Genomic DNA, 17,662 nt, shown 5'->3' with positions numbered 1-17,662 from the left:
CCACAATATGGTCACATTCAATATCAGTTTCCATAAACAGCCCTATACTGGCTCAACTAGAACTCTAAACTTTAGCAAAGCAAATTTTGAAAAGATGAGGGTATTTTTCAGGGATATTGAATGGGAAGGTTTGTTTTTAGGAAAAAATACTACGGAGAAATGGGAGGTACTAAAATTCCTGCTAGCTAAAAATACACTCAAATTTATTCCTATGAGCAGCAAAAAAAGGAATAAAAATCATAAACCGATGTGGCTTAACAAAAAGATTAAAGAATTTATGGGCAAGAAAAGGCGAGCATTTAAAAAATACAAATCTGACGGGGAAGCAGAGTCATTTCAGCACTATAAGGAATGTAACAAAATTTGCAAAAAGGAAGAGTGGCTAAAGTAGAAACTGAAAAACTAGTAGCAAAGGAAAGCAAAGCGAATCCCAAAAAATTCTTTAAATACATTAATAGCAAGAGATTAAAGAAGGAGAGTATAGGCCCTTTAAAAGACAAGTTGGGAGTCTTAAGCAAAAATGATAATGACATAGCGGACACACTAAATGAGTTTTTTTCAACAGTATTCACTAGAGAGGACCCAATTCAGGGACTGACACACAATCTCAATAATGAGAATATCCCACTGATAGGTACTTATTTAAGCGAGGAAGTAGTCTGTGACCGATTAAAACATTTAAAGATTAATAAATCACCAGGGCCCGATGGTATTCACCCAAGGGTTCTAATGGAGCTTCACTCTGACCTGGCAAAACCGCTATCTTTGATCTTTAAGGATTCAGTTATATCAGGTATGGTTCCCAAAGACTGGCGTATAGCGGAAGTAGTGCCTATATTCAAAAAGGGAAGTAAAGCTGAACCAGATAATTATAGACCAGTTAGTCTTACATCTATAGTGGGGAAAGTATTGGAAGGTATTCTAAGAGATAGTATTCAGAAGTTCCTTGAAGTCAATAAGGTCATTAAAAGGAATCAACATGGGTTTATGAAGGACAGATCCTGTCAAACCAACTTACTTGGCTTTTATGAAACAGTAAGCGCAAACCTAGATCAGGGTAAAGACGTGGATGTAATCTTTTTAGACTTTGCCAAATTGTTCGATACTGTACCACACATGAAACTTATCTACAAGCTACAAGAATCAGGGCTAGGAAGCACAATATGCACTTGGGTCAAAAACTGGTTAGATAATAGGGGGCAGCGCGTTGTGGTTAATGGATCTTTTTCAACTTGGACTGAAGTGCTAAGTGGTGTGCCGCAAGGCTCAGTATTAGGACCGCTATTGTTCAATATTTTCATTAACGACCTAACAGAAGGTCTAGAGAGCATGGTGTCAATTTTTGCAGATGATACCAAATTGTGTAAGGCTATAAATACAGAGGAGGATGCCGAGTCTCTTCAGAACGACTTAGTTAAATTAGAAGCATGGGCAGCCAAATGGAGAATGCGCTTCAACACAGACAAATGTAAGGTAATGAATGCACTGTGGTAACAAGAACAAAAATTACACCTACCTACTAAATGGGGTAAAATTAGGGGATTCTGTACTGGAAAAGGACTTAGGTGTCCTCATAGATAGCAAGCTAAGCAGTAGTACCCAAAGTAGGACTGCAGCAAAGAAGGCTAATAAGATATTAGCATGCATAAAACGGGGTATTGATGCTAGGGACGAGAGTATTATACTCCCGTTATATAAATCACTAGTGAGGCCACACCTTGAATACTGTGTACAATTCTGGGCACCGTACTACAAAAAGGATATCCTGGAGCTAGAAAAGGTACAGAGGAGGGCGACCAAACTAATTAAGGGCATGGAGACGATGGAATACAAGGAAAGGCTTGAAAGACTAGGCATGTTTACATTGGAAAAGCGGAGACTAAGAGGGGATATGATCAACATCTACAAATATATAAGGGGACAATACACAGAGCTTGCGCGGGACCTGTTTTTGGTTAGATCAACACAGAGGACTCGTGGACACTCGCTCAGGTTAGAGGAGAGGAGATTCCGCACAATACGTCGTAAAGGCTTTTTCACGGTAAGGACAATACGTGTTTCGAATTCCCTGCCCGAGGGAGTTGTAATGGCGGAATCTGTCAACACCTTTAAGAATGGGTTAGATAAATTCCTAATGGATAAGGATATCCAGGGGTATGGTGCATAGTCATGCATTATAGTTACTATAAATAGGGATAAAATGCAACGGCTGACAGCAGCATCAGTCATAAATTTTAGTCAAATCATCATGCATAGGAGACCACAAATAGGTTGAACTCGATGGACAATTGTCTTTTTTCAACCTCAGATACTATGTTTCCTTTTAAAGATAATTATACATTAAGTTTAACAAAAGTGAAGGAATATAATCAATGGTACAGAATTCATGAGTTTAAAATACCTTTAATAAAACATGTATTGCTCCAATTTATACAGTCACACACAGATATATTTATGTATGTATCATGTGCGCCCTCTTGTGGCCATACACTTAAAAAACAACTGCAGCAAACCACTAATTCTCAAAACAAGTAAATTAGAAGACTTACAATCAATTGTATTTGCAAAAAAATGCAACTTATTAGTTTCTTATGCTTAAGAAAGAGCAACCTGGTTTTTGGAACTGCTTCAGAGAATGTACTCTGTGCAACCTTCTGTAGCATAGTGATTCGGTCTGGAAATGTTTTTTGGGCTGTATTGGTCTATTTAGTGTGCGGTCTAGTATAGAGGGTGGGTAAGTAATATGTATCGAAAATAGTTTTTGGTTATGCTATAATGGGCTACTGTATGTGATTGAGCTTAAGAAAATAGTAATCATCATAATTGCTAATCAGGTTTGGTGTCCCTTAGTATATAGCAATATAAAACTGCTTCTGTATTTGTGTGGAGATGGCTTGAGTCAGTAAAGTAATTCAATTAATTAATACAATTCCAAACTACAATTTAAAAAATTTGAATCTTTTAGTTTTTCCCCCTCCCATTCTGTTCAGTTTAACTTTATTCATATGTTACATAAATCATGAGAACGAGAGCCCAAAGAGATTGTCTTTAGTTTAGGCATTATTGTATATTACATTTTATTACACTGGTAGAATCGTGCCTAGAAATGCTAGCTCCCTCATGATGGGTATCTGGTTGATAGAGCTACATTAATAAGGCCTGCTGTCAATAGGTCGACACCATATGGTTGACATGCATTAGGTCGACAGGTACAAAAGGTCAACATGTAAAAGGTCGACAGGTTCAAAAGGTCAAAACAACAAGTTTTTTGGATTTTTTTTTCTTCTTCATTTTTTTTACTTTTTCATACTATACCATCCACATTTTACTATGATTGGCCTGTGGCAAGCGCAGTGAGCCATGCAAGGGGACATGGTACACTAATTTGGGTAACATGTGGTTACAAATACATGATAAACCCGAAAAATGCAAAAAAAAAAAAATGTTGACCTTTTTTGTGTTGATTAATTCCATGTCAACCTTTTGAACCTGTCGAGCTTTTCTGTTGTCTACCTTTTGACCCTGCCGGCCTTTTTCATGTTGCCCATTTGGGGTCGACCTATTGACTGTAGGCCTTTTTCATCCTAATAAACCAAACCCCCCCATAAAGTGCACTAGGCTGTGTAAAAGCTATCTCACAGAATAGACCAAGGCCTAGGTTCCCCCACTTTTGACTACTTTTATGGGGAAAAAATAAGATGTAACAGCTTGCAGATCGGGAGATGCAGTGTTGTTATATGCAGCATGTAATGACACATCGCGCCACAGTACAGCGTATAATTTAGTGTGCACAGTGGATGTGATGTATAGTTACATTGCATCATCGCAACACTAGTGCATACTGGTGGTCATTCCGAGTTGTTCGCTCGTTGCCGATTTTCGCTATGCTGCGATTTCTTGCTAAATGCGCATGCGCATGGTATGCAGAGCATATGCGCTAAGTTATTTAACACAAAACTTAGTAGATTTGCTGGTGTTCGAACGACAATTTTCAGTTGCACTGCTGATCGGTGAATGATTGACAGGAAAGGGGCGTTTCTGGGTGGTAACTGAGCGTTTTCCGGGAGTGTGCTAAAAAACGCAGGCGTGTCAGGGAAAAACGCGGGAGTGGCTGGAGAAACGGGGGAGTGGCTGGCCGAACGCAGGGCGTGTTTGTGACGTCAAACCAAGAACTAAATGGACTGAGCTGATCGCAATCTGTGAGTAGGTCTGGAGCTACTCAGAAACTGCAAAGAATTATTTAGTAGCAGTATTGCTAATCTTTCATTCGCTATTCTGCTAAGCTAAGATACACTCCCAGAGGGCGGCGGCCTAGCGTGTGCAATGCTGCTAAAAGCAGCTAGCAAGCGAACAACTCGGAATGAGGGCCACTGTGGGAAGTTCTGTACCCAGCTTTAGATTATACTCCTGTAGTTCCCAACATTAGTATGTGCAAAATCTGTGCTTGTTGCATAAAATCAGACATATTCAGGCAAAAATATACACAGATGTATTTGCACACTAGTAGTTGCACTTGTGCACTCGAATGCACAATTGCTTGTGGGCTCGGTGTCTTGCTGCACTTACCACATGTTCTAGTCCCACTCTATGGGTGTCGTGGACACCCACGATTGGGAATAGTCCTGTTAGGCTGTTATTCCGACTGGCGGCATTGCCAGCTGTAGGGATTCCGGCGTCGATATCCTGACCAGCAATTTAAACTTATACCATATTATTTTTATGTCCAAGGCAACAACATCTAACACAATAACTGTATTAAGGGTAGAGATCTTTTAATACCTATGTGGGGCTAAGGAACTGACGGTAAATAACACTAGAGAATATTGGTGGTCATTCCGAGTTGATCGCTTCTGCAGCCCTGCTAAGCTAAAAAAAATTCAAGCAAAAGAAGACTAGGCCTATACCTACTTACCCTGTGCGATACTGGGACCGACTTTGAGGTCAGACATCCGCCCTCCGTTCTGCTGGACACGCCTGCGTTTTCTTCTCCACTCCCCGAAAATGGCTGGCAACGGTCCGGATCCGCCCAGGTACGCCTTCTTTCTGTCGATCTTCTTGCGGTCGGCTCTGTGACCGCTTTCTTCATAAAACTGCGACATAACCCGGTGACCTCTGTCGCCGGGCAATGTCACGCATGCGCAGTGTGGCCGCCGAGCACGCGTATTCCAGACCCGTTCACACCGCAGCGACAAACCGCTGCGTGCGAACGGGTCGGAATGACCCCCATAGGCACTGAAAAAGCAAAAATTGTCCAGTCTTAAAAGATTGGTTTTAACATGCACTAAGCAGCCAGTTGTGGGATTGAGCCCAAAATATCCCTATTTAGAGTCAAATCAAAGAAGTGTGAATGGCGCTCAGATAGTTTCCTCTAATCTAATATGGAATAAATACAGTAGTATGCACAATTGGTGGAAAAGTACAATTATTTAAAAAATTATAGATGGCCTTATAATATAACTAAAATCATACAAATTAGTGAGCTATATAGGGTGGTATCCTATTACAGGAGATAAAATCCTGCCCCCAGTAGCAGTCACATGACAGGGGATCGGCCATGTAACCAGGGAGCCGGAGGTCTGCGCTGCACCGGGAGCTTTCAGGAGCCAGCACGCGGTGCATTAGCAAAAACCCTGATAAGCTGCAGCTTGTGCCGGTTATAGGCACAAGGATAATACAATAGCCCCAGGCGATATCATTACCTGCGGTAATGTACAGCGGGTAATTAGATATCCCCCACAATTGGAAGAATCTTTTATTCCAAAACTGGTTTAAATATTACAAAATTAACATTTATTTGTAAAACTGATTTGCAAATAAAAAGAAACATCATAAAAGCTAAAAGAAAATTGCTAGCAGAGGGAATAGTATTGCTAGTCAAAGATGGTCAATATGGAAAGATAAATCACTAACTACATGTGATAAAACACATTTCATAATTACATAGACTCATATGTCAAAAGGAGAAACAATAATGCATAGTCATAACACCGGTCAACACAAATCTGGGTTCTGCATATCTGATTTTTATTTCTTCCACATTACTAATTAGAGAAACAATAGTTTTACAGATTTTAAGAAAATTTCCCTATTTTCATAACTTAGTAGAGTCCCACTTTTTACACATTACGGCAGGTAGAATCCCCTTTTTACTAGAGATGTGCAATGGACATTTTTCGGGTTTTGTGTTTTGGTTTTGGATTCGGTTCTGTGGCCGTGTTTTGGATTCGGACGCGTTTTGGCAAAACCTCCCTGAAAATTTTTTGTCGGATTCGGGTGTGTTTTGGATTCGGGTGTTTTTTTTTCAAAAACCCCTCAAAAACAGATTAAATCATAGAATTTGGGGGTCATTTTGATCCCATAGTATTATTAACCTCAATTACCATAATTTCCACTCATTTCCAGTTTATTCTGAACACCTCACACCTCACAATATTATTTTTAGTCCTAAAATTAGCACCGAGGTTGCTGGATGACTAAGCTAAGCGACCCAAGTGGGCGGCACAAACACCCGGCCCATCTAGGAGTGGCACTGCAGTGTCAGACAGGATGGCACTTAAAAAATAGTCCCAAAACAGCACATGATGCAAAGAAAAAAAGAGGTGCACCAAGGTCGCTGGATGGCTAAGCTAAGCGACCCAAGTGGGCGGCACAAACACCTGGCCCATCTAGGAGTGTCACTGCAGTGTCAGACAGGATGGCACTTAAAAAAATTGGCCCCAAACATCACATGATGCAAAGATAAATTTAAAAAAAGAGGTGCAAGATGGAATTGTCCTTGGGCCCTCCCACCCACCCTTATGTTGTATAAACAGGACATGCACACTTTAACAAACCCATCATTTCAGTGACAGGGTCTGCCACACGACTGTGGCTGAAATGACTGGTTGGTTTGGGCCCCCACCAAAAAAGAAGCAATCAATCTATCCTTGCACAAACTGGCTCTACAGAGGCAAGATGTCCACCTCCTCCTCATCGTCCGATTCCTCACCCCTTTCACTGTGTACATCCCCCTCCTCACAGATTATTAATTCGTCCCCACTGGAATCCACCATCCCAGGTCCCTGTGTACTTTCTGGAGGCAATTGCTGGTGAATGTCTCCACGGAGGAATTGATTATAATTCATTTTGATGAACATCATCTTCTCCACATTTTCTGGAAGTAACCTTGTACGCCAATTGCTGACAAGGTGAGCGGCTGCAATAAACACTCTTTTGGAGTACACACTGGAGGGAGGCAACTTAGGTAAAATAAAGACAGTTTGTGCAAGGGCCTCCAAATTGCCTCTTTTTCCTGCCAGTATACGTACGTACGTACGTACGTACGGACTGTCTGACATACCTATTTGGATGTGGTCACTCATATAATTCTCCACCATTCTTTCAATGGTGACAGAATCATATGCAGTGACAGTAGACGACATGTCAGTAATCGTTGGCAGGTCCTTCAGTCCGGACCAGATGTCAGCACTCGCTCCAGACTGCCCTGCATCACCGCCAGTGGGTGGGCTTGGAATTCTTAGCCTTTTCCTCGCAGCCCCAGTCGCGGGAGAATGTGATGGAGGAGCTGTTGACGGGTCACGTTCAGCTTGACTTGACAAGTGTCTCACTAGCAGGTCTTTGCACCTCTGCAGACTTGTGTCTGCCGGAAAGAGAGATACAATGTAGGCTTTAAACCTAGGATCGAGCACAGTGGCCAAAATGTAGTGCTCTGATTTCAACAGATTGACCACCCGTGAATCCTGGTTAAGCGAATTAAGGGCTCCATCCACAAGTCCCACATGCCTAGCGGAATCGCTCCGTTTTAGCTCCTCCTTCAATCTCTCCAGCTGCTTCTGCAAAAGCCTGATGAGGGGAATGACCTGATTCAGGCTGGCAGTGTCTGAACTGACTTCACGTGTGGCAAGTTCAAAGGGTTGGAGAACCTTGCACAACATTGAAATCATTGTCCACTGCGCTTGAGTCAGGTGCATTCCCCCTCCTTTGCCTAAATCGTAGGCAGATGTATAGGCTTGAATGGCCTTTTGCTGCTCCTCCATCCTCTGAAGCATATAAAGGGTTGAATTCTACCTCGTTACCACCTCTTGCTTCAGATGATGGCAGGGCAGGTTCAGGAGTGTTTGCTGGTGCTCCAGTCTTTGGCACGTGGTGGCTGAATACCGAAAGTGTCTCGCAATTCTTCGGGCCACCGACAGCATCTCTTGCACGCCCCTGTCGTTTTTAAAAAAATTCTGCACCACCAAATTCAATGTATGTGCAAAACATGGGACGTGCTGGAATTTGCCCTGATGTAATGCACGCACAATATTGGTGGCGTTGTCCGATGTAACAAATCTCCAGGAGAGTCCAATTGGGGTAAGCCATTCTGCAATGATGTTCCACAGTTTCCGTAAGACGTTGTCAGCTGTGTGCCTCTTATGGAAAGCGGTGATACAAAGCGTAGCCTGCCTAGGAACGAGTTGGCATTTGCGAGATGCTGCTACTGGTGCCGCCGCTGCTGTTCTTGCTGCGGGAGGCAATACATCTACCCAGTGGGCTGTCACAGTCATATAGTTCTGAGTCTGCCCTGCTCCACTTGTCCACATGTCCGTGGTTAAGTGGACATTGGGTATAACTGCATTTTTTAGGAAACTGGTGACTCTTTTTCTGACGTCTGTGTACATTCTCGGTATCGCCTGCCTAAAGAAATGGAACCTAGATGGTATTTGGTACCGGGGACACACTACCTCAATCAATTCTCTAGTTCCCTGTGAACTAACGGTGGATACTGGACACACGTTTAACACCACCGCAGCTGCCAAGACCTGAGTTAATCACTTTGCAGCAGGATGACTGCTGTGATATTTCATCTTCCTCGCAAAGGACTGTTGGACAGTCAATTGCTTACTGGAAGTAGTACAAGTGGTCTTCCGACTTCCCCTCTGGGATGACGATCGACTCCCAGCAGCAACAACAGCAGCACCAGCAGCAGTAGGCGTTACACTCAAGGATCCATCGGTGGAATCCCAGTTAGGAGAGGACTCATCAGACTGGCCAGTGACATGGCCTGCAGGACTATTGGCGTTCCTGTCTAAGGAGAAAATTGACACTGAGGGAGTTGGTGGTGTGGTTTGCAGGAGCTTGGGTACAAGAGGAAGGGATTTCATTGTCAGTGGACTGCTTCCGCTGTCACCCAAAGTTTTTGAACTTGTCCATGACTTCTGATGAATGCGGTCCAGGTGACGTATAAGGGAGGATGTCCCTAGGTGGTTAACGTCCTTACCCCTACTTATTACAGCTTGACAAAGGCAACACACGGCTTGACACCTGTTGTCCGCATTTCTGTTGAAATAATTCCACACCGAAGAGTGATTTTTTTTGTAATTTGACCAGGCATGTCAATGGCCATATTCGTCCCACGGACAACACGTGTCTCCCGGGGTGCCTGACTTAAACCAACCACCTCACCATCAGAATCCTCCTTGTCAATTTCCTCCTCAGCGCCAGCAAAACCCATATCCTCATCCTGGTGTACTTCAACAGTGACATCTTCAATTTGATTATCAGGAACTGGACTGCTGGTGCTCCTTCCAGCACTTGCAGGGGGCGTGCAAATGGTGGAAGGCGCCACCTCTTCCCGTCCAGTGGGGGTCATTCCGAGTTGTTCGCTCGCAAGCTGCTTTTAGCAGCTTTGCACACGCTAAGCCGCCGCCTACTGGGAGTGAATCTTAGCTTATCAAAATTGCGAACGAAAGATTAGCAGAATTGCGAATAGACACTTCTTAGCAGTTTCTGAGTAGCTCCAGACTTACTCGGCATCTGCGATCAGTTCAGTCAGTTTCGTTCCTGGTTTGACGTCACAAACACACCCAGCGTTCGGCCAGACACTCCTCCGTTTCTCCAGCCACTCCCGCGTTCTTCCCAGAAACGGTAGCGTTTTTTCGCACACACCCATAAAACGGCCAGTTTCCGCCCAGAAACACCCACTTCCTGTCAATCACATTACGATCACCAGAACGAAGAAAAAACCTTGTAATGCCGTGAGTAAAATACCTAACTGCATAGCAAATTTACTTGGCGCAGTCGCACTGCGGACATTGCGCATGCGCATTAGCGACTAATCGCTCCGTTGCGAGAAAAAAATAACGAGCGAACAACTCGGAATGACCCCCAGTGTTGGGAAGGTCAGGCATCGCAACTGACACAATTGGACTCTCCTTGGGGATTTGTGATTTAGAAGAACGTACAGTTCTTTGCTGTGCTTTTGCCAGCTTAAGTCTTTTAATTTTTCTAGCGGGAGGATGAGTGCTTCCATCCTCATGTGAAGCTGAACCACTAGCCATGAACATAGGACAGGGCCTCAGCCGTTCCTTGCCACTCCGTGTCATAAATGGCATATTGGCAAGTTTACACTTTTCATCAGATGCTTTTAATTTTGATTTTTGGGTCATTTTACTGAACTTTTGTTTTTTGGATTTTACATGCTCTCTACTATGACATTGGGCATCGGCCTTGGCAGACGACGTTGATGGCATTTCATCATCTCGGCCATGACTAGTGGCAGCAGTTACAGCACGAGGTGGAAGTGGATCTTGATCTTTCCCTATTTTACCCTCCACATTTTTGTTCTCCATTTTTTAATGTGTGGAATTATATGCCAGAAATATATCAATAGCAATGGCCTACTGTACTGTACTATATATATATACTGTTGGTCACCAAAATGCTGAACTGTAATACTAGAAGCTATAGAAAATTATATATATTATTGTATATATATCAGTACAGAGCAGTGTAACTGTGACCCATGTGTCCTGACAAGCAGTATAGAAGCTATAGAAAAGTATATATATTATTGTATATATATCAGTACAGAGCAGTGTAACTGTGACACATGTGTCCTGTCAAGCAGTATAGAAGCTATAGAAAAGTATATATATTATTGTATATATCAGTACAGAGCGGTGTAACTGTGACACGTGTCCTGACAAGCAGTATAGAAGCTATAGAAAAGTATATATATTATTGTGTATATATATCAGTACAGAGCAGTGTAACTGTGACACATGTGTGTCCTGACAAGCAGTATAGAAGCTATAGAAAATTATTTAAAATTATTGTATATAATTCAGTACAGAGCGGTGTAACTGTGACACGTGTGTACTGACAAGCAGTATAGAAGCTATAGAAAAGTATATATATTACTGTATATCTGTAGTAGTACAGAGCAGTGTAACTGTGACACATGTGTGTCCTGACAAGCAGTATAGAAGCTATAGAAAAAGATTTAAATTGTATATAATTCAGTACAGAGCGGTGTAACTGTGACACATGTGTGTCCTGACAAGCAGTATAGAAGCTAATTAAAATGATTTAAAATTATTGTATATAATTCAGTACAGAGCGGTGTAACTGTGACACATGTGTGTCCTGACAAGCAGTATAGAAGCTATAGAAAATGATTTGAAATTATTGTATATAATTCAGTATAGAGTGGTGTAACTGTGACACATGTGTGTCCTGACAAGCAGTATAGAAGCTATAGAAAATTATTTAAAATTATTGTATATATCAGTACAGAGCGGTGTAACTGTGACACATGTGTGTCCTGACAAGCAGTATAGAAGCTATAGAAAAGTATATATATTACTGTATATATCCGTACAGAGCAGTGTAACTATGACCATGTGTCCTGACAAGCAGTATAGAAGCTATAGAAAAGTATATATATTATTGTATATCAGTACAGAGCGGTGTAACTGTGACCATGTGTCCTGACAAGCAGTATAGAAGCTATAGAAAAGTATATATATTATATACTGGTGGTCCCCAGTCCCCACAATGTAGCACACTGATCAGATATTTGCAGCACACTGAGCACAGATATGGAGCATTTTCAGGCAGAGAACGTAGATATTTTCAGCACACTGAGCACAGATTATTTGCAGCACACAGAGCACAGATATTTTCAGCACACTGAGCACAGATTACGGAGCTTTTCAGGGAGAGAACGCTGCCACGTCCTCTCCGTTCAATCTCCAATACACGAGTGAAAATGGCAGCGACACGCGGCTCCTTATATAGAATACGAATCTCGCGAGAATCCGACAGCGGGATGATGACGTTCGGGCACGTTCTGGTTAACCGAGCAAGGCGGGAAGATCCGAGGCTGCCTCGGAACCGTGTAAAATGGGTGAAGTTCGGGGGGGTTCGGATCCCGAGGAACCGAACCCGCTCATCTCTACTTTTTACACATTACCGCAGGTAGAGTCCCCGTTTTACCCATTACGGCAGACCAGAGTTGTCACCAGTGAGAGGAAGCGGAGTAGCAGAGGGCGCCCCACACTCCCCTGGGTACAGAATGACACACACGTTACCAGCCACTGACCTGACAAAGTTTTATTACAGTTACATATCTGCAGACATGGACACACACAACCCAGCAGCAGCAGAGGTACAAGGCTTATGTTAACAGATACCCCAGCACCTCTCATCTGCCCTTTACCTGCCCGCCCTGCAGGGCCGTAACTAGGTGTGTGCCAGAGGTGCCTTGCCTGCAGCGCATATGCGCTGTAGGCGCACCATCTGGCAGCACCACCAGCGCGGACATACCCTCTCAATCAAACCCACCCACCTCCCCTGCTCACCGCTGCAGCGGTGACTTGTGGTGTGCGCTAAGCTCCTCTGCTGCTGAGCACACCCACTATACAAGAATCGGATGCTCCCCTGCCGTCAGTGCCGGATTAAGGGGGGTGTACAGGGGGCGAGTAACCCCGGGCCCCTGTCTCCCTGTTCGGAACTTCTTCTACCCAGATCTTGCGCCAGCAGCAGAGTAGTTGCCGCGCTGCTGCTGGAGACGACTAGCATAGACTGAATATGTCCCAGGCTGCCGGAGAGGACTTTCCAGAGTCTGTTACCGCTGCAGGTGTGCCTGGGAACTGGGCGGGCAAGGCACCTGGTCGGGTTACTGGGCGCAGTTGGTCTTGCACATGTTCTGGAGCACTGAATGCAGAGGAAGCTATGTGTGGGGTCAGCTGGGCAGTGGAGGCTGGACAGCAGGGCGGTTTGAGCAATCGGGATCTTGTTCCTGCTGGGCCAGGATACGGCCGTACCCTGTGCGTCCCAATTTCCACAGCACCCAGCCCTGGCTGACTCATTACTACCCTGATCGGAGCTCAGCTCCTGACGGACAGCGCTCTGTGCTTAGTTTCTGCTCACTGAATGCAGGGTAGGGATGGTGTATGTTGCTGTGTGTGGGCTGCGCTATATTGCCACAGCAGAGATTGCCTTATCTGCCGTCAAATTCTATGTTTCTATAGGTTCAAAAAGGGTTGAGATTACCTAAAGAATAAAAAAAGGGCAGACTAGATGGGCCAAGTGGTTCTTATCTGCCGTCAAATTCTATGTTTCTATGTTTCAATTCTATGCTCCCGGGGTAACAGGCAACAGGTGGGTCCCTGATTTCAATTCAAACCTGCTGCTATCTGACATTAGCCAGTCTGTGTAACCCAGTAGTGCTGTGCTGCTTCACAGTGGCTTGCCCCTCCCCTGGGACCAGCCACCAATGAGCTGCTCTCCTTTACAGGATGGCCCCTCCTCTCCTGTCTCCCATCCTTCCCTCTATCCCACACAGCGTCTTCTCCTGCCTCTCTTCTGGCTGTTCCCTCCATTAATTACAGAAACCAGGTAAGCAGTTAGTGGTGTGGGGGGTTTGTGGCACGGTACTTGTCATTACTTTAGCCTCTGCACAATAACTTACCTTACTGCACTGCTACACGTCTGGGGGAGGGGGTGCTTGTGTGCATGGTATAAATGTGTGTGTGTTTGTTGCTTTGTACTCAACAGTAACTTACAACACTTGTACAGTTCTGAGGGTAGAGTGGTGGGGTGCTTATGTTATGTACGTATGGTATATTTTTTCTGTGTGTGTGTATAGAAGTCAGTGTACAGTATTTGCAATTGCTTTAGACTTGCATGAGACCTTCTCTTCCCCCACTCCAGTCAGCCACCACCAGCCATACTGTAATATATCAGATGCTGCTGCTCAATGGATTGTGTGTACATACCAGGAACAGCCTAGAGCACTCCACCCTGGATGGAGCAATGCAGCCCTCGGCAGCCATTGTCACCTCTACCCTTAAGCATTCTGCATTCTCCTCCAAGCTAGAGGGGGTGTATCCTACAGTTGGGAGCTGATAAGACCATGAGTACCCTCTCTCTGCCACCCAGATCCCACTTATCAGGATTGTCTTATCTCCTCTTTGTCTGCCCAGCCCAAAGCCCAGGCTCTCTAAAGAGTTCTCTGTTTCTGGGTTGTTTACTGCACCTTTACAAGAGACATGACATTCCCTATAGAGAACCCAGGGAAGCAGGTGTACTGGGATCTAGAAGGTGGGTTCTGCACCACTGTTCAGGTAGTACCTGCGCTGCTGATGCTGCCTCATGGGGAGTAGGCACAGACACACAGTGGGTACAGCCAGGGGGGCAGTGCTAACAAGAGGTGGAAAGTCTTAAGAGCCCCAGGCCCTCCGAAGTCTTAATCCGGCCCTGCCTGCCATGTCTCCAGGCCAGTTACTGCAGTACCTACCAATCACGCCCTGTTGTTTCCGTCTATGCTGCTTCCTCCCAACTCCTGTCCATAGGACCAATCCCACTCCCTTCTTCCCGTTAGCCCGCCTCCTACTACCCCACTACATTGCTCCCTCCTGTCCGTCTGACCAGGCCCGCCCTCTTCCGCTCTACCTCGCTCTATACCGACCACTGCGGTCAAGCTGCTCCTCCTCCTCCCACTGCACGCTGCTGCCCTCAGTCTGGTCTGACGCTCCGTTGGGGAGAGGACTCACAGTGAGTTCATGTAGATTAGAGAGGCATTGAGAGGTTTTAATTTTATTGTGAGGCATGTAATGCAGTGTAGTGATGTAGTATGTGCTATGGTGGTTATAGTGTAGGTATGTAGTGCAGCACGTATGGAGGTATAGTGTAGTTACGTAGTGTGTCGTATATGGCAGGGCTGTAACTAGGTGTGTGCCAGTGGTGCCAGGGCGCAGGACCGCCGGCAACACACGCAGGGCCGCAACAACCGCCGCTCTGCTGCCGTAATGTGTAAAAAGGGGACTCTGCTTGGCGTAATGTGTAAAAAGGGGACTCTATCTGCCGTAATGTGTAAAAAGGGGGAACTCTGCTGCCGTAATGTGTAAAAATGGGGACTCTGCCTGCCGTAATGTGTAAAAAGGGGGATTCTGCTTCCGTAATGTCTAAAAGGGGACTCTACCTGCTGTAATGTGTAAAAGGGGGACTCTTCCTGGCACAATGTGTAATTTGGGGCTCTACCTGGTGTAATGTGTGTAAGCGGCACTACTATGCGGCGTAATTTTAATAGTGGAGACTACTGTGCAGGGTAATATGAATTCGTATTATTTTGTTGCCACGCACTTCCCCATGAAGCTGCTCCCCTATATTTTGGCGTGCACCTACATCATGCGTTGGTCCTGTTTTAACTATGGGGGGGGCGCCGATGCTGTTTCTTGCACACAGTGCTAAAATGTCTAGTTACGGCACTGCCGCCCTGTACCCCCTGCAGGTGACCTCTCCACTCCCCTACAGCTTACACCTGTACATGTGAAAGTGACAGAGAAAACATGCCAGCGGCTCACCCACCAGTGTATGCTGTACGGGGAACGGAGAGGTTGTTTGCAGGCGGTACAGGATGGGCAGGTAAAGGTAATCGCGTCCCCGCACCGACCCTTCCCTATGGAGAGCACAGCACCTACCGCAGGAGAGGGCACTACCTGTGACGGGAGGAAAGTGAGGGGCTCACGTGGCCATTGCAGGGGAGCACAGGATCTCTGGATAGGCGGCAGAAGTGCTGCCACTGCTGGGTGGGATGTCTCCTCTCTCCCGGCTCCCCGGCGGCGGCCAGCCAATGTGGAAGGAGAGGGACAGCTGCAGCGGCACCACCATCAATTACAGTGAGCTGCTGCAGCTCCCGAGTTCCCCTCCCTCCTCCTCCTCCCCTGCCCCTGGTGCCCCTCTCCTCACTCCAGAGGCAGCACACACAGGTGGCTTGTAATCATAGGCGTGCGCAGCTAATTTTATTAGGGGGTGCACCGCAGGAGGGGCGTGTCTAGAATTGCCTTTTAGGCGTCTCTACCACTGCCTTTTGAGCGTGTCTAGCACTATTTTACAGTCTCTCAGTAAAATCACATAGCTTAATCTAATTTCTCTCTGGTTCCTAATGATAATGAAGATATAATACATCCCAGAGAAATAAAATGAAACCAGCCAGTACTTTCTATCTACTATGCCATAACCTTGAGCTCTAGCTGCCACTGCATCGCATCGCTGCTTACACTTCCCCAACCTATCCCTGACCCAGTGGCAGAACTAGTAGCAAGTGGTGAGCCGAGGTGCACATGCACCCCCCCCCCCACCCCTTCCCCCCCACGCCCCCCATCCCCAAGCATCTACACCCTGTTTTTAAGTGGGCCAATCTGAAAAGTATGGGAGATTCAGGGGGCGTCTCTCATATTTCTAAATCCCGCTCCTCATTGACCGAAGCCCTCCTGCAGCGGCAACCACTTGAAACATGGTGTCGGCCGTCAGCCTATCAAAGCTCGCAGTCCGGCAGCCAATCAAGAGCCGCCACGGTCAGTCCGCGAGCTCTGATTGGCTGGCAGCCAACACCAAATTTAGAATGAACGTGCACGGGATCGATCTGCATGTGAGGTGGGGGCTGGACATGATTAGGGGGTGCCTGTGCGCACCAGGATCCCCCTGTGCGCACACTTATGCTTGTAATGAGTCAGTTTGACTCATTACAATTCTGCTGACAGTTGCGCCCTCAGGGCAACAGTCCTGTGTGGCAGGCACCACCGGCACACAAGTAGTTACGACCCTGATAACTAGGCCCCTATCAAGAAGATAAGCAGTGTTCAATGTAAAGACTACAGTGTACCAGAGGCAGTTATCCTGTAGATGCATGTATGCTCTCATTCTGGGGTGTTTCCTCAGCTATAATTGTACTGTAGCTTTTTTTTATTGTTTAGTTATCATGCATAAAATAGCTAATGTTTTTAAGAAATGCTTTTATTTTGTTTTCTGCAACACTTATATAGAGGCACTCACTCTGGAGTCTGTATTAGTGTTGCTATTTCGATCGGCTTTTGTTTTGTAACAATTAAATAAAAGATAGCAGGATCACATTTAGTAGATAAAAAGCACTGATTATATAACCATGGTCATATTTATTGCGCCACTGATTATATAACCATTGTCACATTTAGTAGATAAAAAGCACTGATTATATAACCATTGTCATATTTATTGTGATAGAAAACAAACTAATTTGTTTTCTATCACATGAGCACACACTGAAGTCAGTTTCCTTACTAGTATGCAGTTGGACTGTGGGAGGAAAATGGATAGGGCCCAATACCGACTACTGTGCCACCAGTCTGATATCTTTATTTTAGGTCCTACACATAAAATAAACTTCCAATAAAAAATACAGGACCTCATTCACAGTTTGATGTAAACACAAGTTTCTTCTTCACTTTTTTTATTGCGCATAAATGTATATGCATGAAATGCGTCTTTTGCCTGATTGACTCAGCCATATTTTGCACTTAACACTCCCTAAAGTCAAGGTGGCTGAGATAGGAGTTGGAGAAGGAGGTTGGGGCTGTTT

Source organism: Pseudophryne corroboree, chromosome 5 (genome assembly GCF_028390025.1).
Source record: "Pseudophryne corroboree isolate aPseCor3 chromosome 5, aPseCor3.hap2, whole genome shotgun sequence".
In the NCBI taxonomy this organism is placed as follows: domain Eukaryota; kingdom Metazoa; phylum Chordata; class Amphibia; order Anura; family Myobatrachidae; genus Pseudophryne; species Pseudophryne corroboree.
The sequence above is the reverse complement of the archived record's forward strand: the minus strand, read 5'-3'. Positions refer to the sequence as shown.